This window comes from Tarenaya hassleriana, unplaced genomic scaffold (genome assembly GCF_000463585.1).
Source record: "Tarenaya hassleriana unplaced genomic scaffold, ASM46358v1 Cleome134, whole genome shotgun sequence".
In the NCBI taxonomy this organism is placed as follows: domain Eukaryota; kingdom Viridiplantae; phylum Streptophyta; class Magnoliopsida; order Brassicales; family Cleomaceae; genus Tarenaya; species Tarenaya hassleriana.
The window spans coordinates 165,361-168,206 of record NW_010963939.1 but is presented as its reverse complement, the minus strand read 5'-3'; positions in this window follow the sequence as shown (position 1 = coordinate 168,206).

The window sequence follows — 2,846 nt, the reverse complement described above, 5'->3', positions numbered from 1 at the left end:
GTTTTCAGCCTTCTGACTCGGACCTAGTCAGTATTTGACTCGGACCGAGTCAGTTCCATGCGGGTCGAAGCCCAGAAACTTGGCTGATGTTTTGACTCGACCGAGTCAAAGTTTTGACTCGGACCGAGTCAATACTAAATGGGCCGAGTCAAGAGTTGACAATGGGCTTGGGCTGATTCGTTCTGACTCGACCGAGTCAGAGTTCTGACTCGGACCGAGTCAATACTCGGAAAAAGTCTCTTTTCACAAGGATTAGGGTTTCTAATCTTATATGGAGGTGTTGGACGCCGTCCTAAGTAGAGAACTCGACTTACAGAACCCTAAGACAGACCTAGAACAAAAGAAAATCGTTTCTTTTGAGGTTCTAGTTCCCGGGATTCGATCCCAAGTCTTGGAAACCCTATTCACTTCACAGATCCTAGCAGATCAGTTCCAAAAGCGTTTGGAATCCTTCCCGTCGGTGTGGATACGTGTAGAGGAGTTGTACTTTCAGCTCTTGGTGATTAAAACAGGCCCTGGATCGATTGCTACTTTCAGATCTTCAGGAAAGAGGTAAGTATTCGATTCCTACGGTGATATACACGATCTGTCGGGGTTTTACGGATGATTTTGGTTGCGTGTGACGTTTGACTAGGTTTAGATTATCCTTCCGCTGCATGAAACCTAGTAAACCAAACCCTAGATCGATATGATCGCATGCTAGGAATCCGTAGCCTAAAACCCAACAGCCTCAATATGTGTTTGTATCTCTGGTGTGACCTGTGTTCCTTAGTTTGCGCAATCGCACCATTGTTGTCACAATACAATTCAATGGGATCTGCAATGCTAGGAATGACGCTCAGGTCTCCCACGAATTTCCTGATCCAAACAGCTTCCTTAGCTGCATTCGATGCTGCTATGTACTCGGCTTCTATAGTCGAATCTGCCATGGTTGGCTGTTTGGAACTCTTCCAACTGATAGCCCCACCATTCAGGCAGAAAACGTAACCTGACTTCGATCTGAAGTCATCTTTGCCGGTTTGGAAACTAGCATCGGTATAACCACTTATAGCGAGCTCGTCTTCCAATCCGCCATACACCAAGAACAAATCCTTAGTCCTTCTCAAGTACTTAAGGATGTTCTTGACCGCAATCCAGTGAGCCTCACCTGGTGTAGACGGAAATCTATTAGTCACGCTCAATGTATATGATACATCCGGACGAGTACACAACATAGCGTACATGATGGATCCAATTGTCGAGGCATATGGAATCTTACTCATGCACTCTTGCTCATTCTGTGTATTTGGACACTGAGTCTTTCTAAGAGTCACGTCATGTCCCATTGGCAAGGAACCCCTCTTGGAGTCTTGCATCTTGAACCGATTCAAGACCTTGTCAATGTATGTACTCTGACTTAGGCCAAGAAGCCTTCTCGATCTATCTCTATAGATCTTGATGCCTATAATATAGGCGTCTTCTCCTAAATCTTTCATCGAAAAGACTGATCCTAGCTAAGATTTTACTCCTTGCAAAGTAGAAACATCATTTCCGATGAGCAATATATGTTCTACATAAAGCACAAGGAAGACCACTGCGCTCCCACTAATCTTCTTGTAAACACATGGCTTATCTTCATTTTATAGGGAGCCAAAAGTTTTGACTGCCTCGTCAAATCTAAGATTCCAGCTCCTCGAAGCCTGCTTCAGTCCATAAATGGATCTCTGAAGCTTGCACACCTTCTTCGGACTCTTAGGATCGACAAAACCATGGGTTGTGTCGTACACATCCTCGAGCAGATTCCCGTTTAGGAATGCGGTCTTGACGTCCATCTTCCCTATCTCGTAGTCATAGTACGCAGCTATGGCCAGCAGAATCCGTATGGATTTAAGCATCACGACTGGTGAAAAGGTTTCATCATAGTCTATACCATGAATCTGCCGAAACCCTTTCGCGACGAGTCGTGCCTTATAGGTATGCACAATGTCATCCATGTGGGTTTTCTTCTTGAAAACCCGCTTACATCCAATGGTCTTAATACCATCGAATGAATCGACCAAAGTCTACACTTTGTTGTCGCACATGGACTGCATCTCAGACTCCATGGCCTGGTCCCATTTCTCGGAATCGGAACTCGCCACAACCTCTGAATACGACGTAGGCTCGTCATATTCTAATAACATGAGTTCGTCCTTTCCAGTCACAAGAAAATCGTATCTTGTAGGTTCTTGGCGAATTCTACCAGTTTATGAGCTTTATTTAGATACATTTGATGTATTGATACTTTCTATGGTTTTATGAGAGTATTTGATTCATTACATGTTCTTGCATACTAGATCTGTTATGAAATCCATGTATCATTATGAATGATACTAAACTCCCTAGTCTTGTGTCGTTATGGGAATAACAACATAATAAGACTAGTATGATGTGTGATTGATGATCATAGAGATGATCATAGGTATTGGATACGATCACAGTCATAGGTATTCGTTGGAGAACGGAATACGGGATTGACACGCATGAGATTGTCACATGGAGAAGCGTCATGACTTGAATCTCATATGGCGGTTCCATGATTGGATCCTAAGACCTGAGATATCTACGGAATCCAACATGAGGAGTTGCATGCTTTGAATACGTCAAACGTTCTGCGTAACAGGAGAACTATAAAGGCGTGTATCAGGTACGAAACGAATCATGTACTGGATTGTAGATAGTCAAGATGGGATTTGTACCTCTCGTGAAAGAGAGAGATATCGCTGGGCCCCTCGTGTGAGCGAGACTGTAGAAATGTGTGGCCGCACTATAGACGAACGTCGTCAATTTCAGACAGTCGAACTCAGTGAACGAGAAAACAGTCGAAT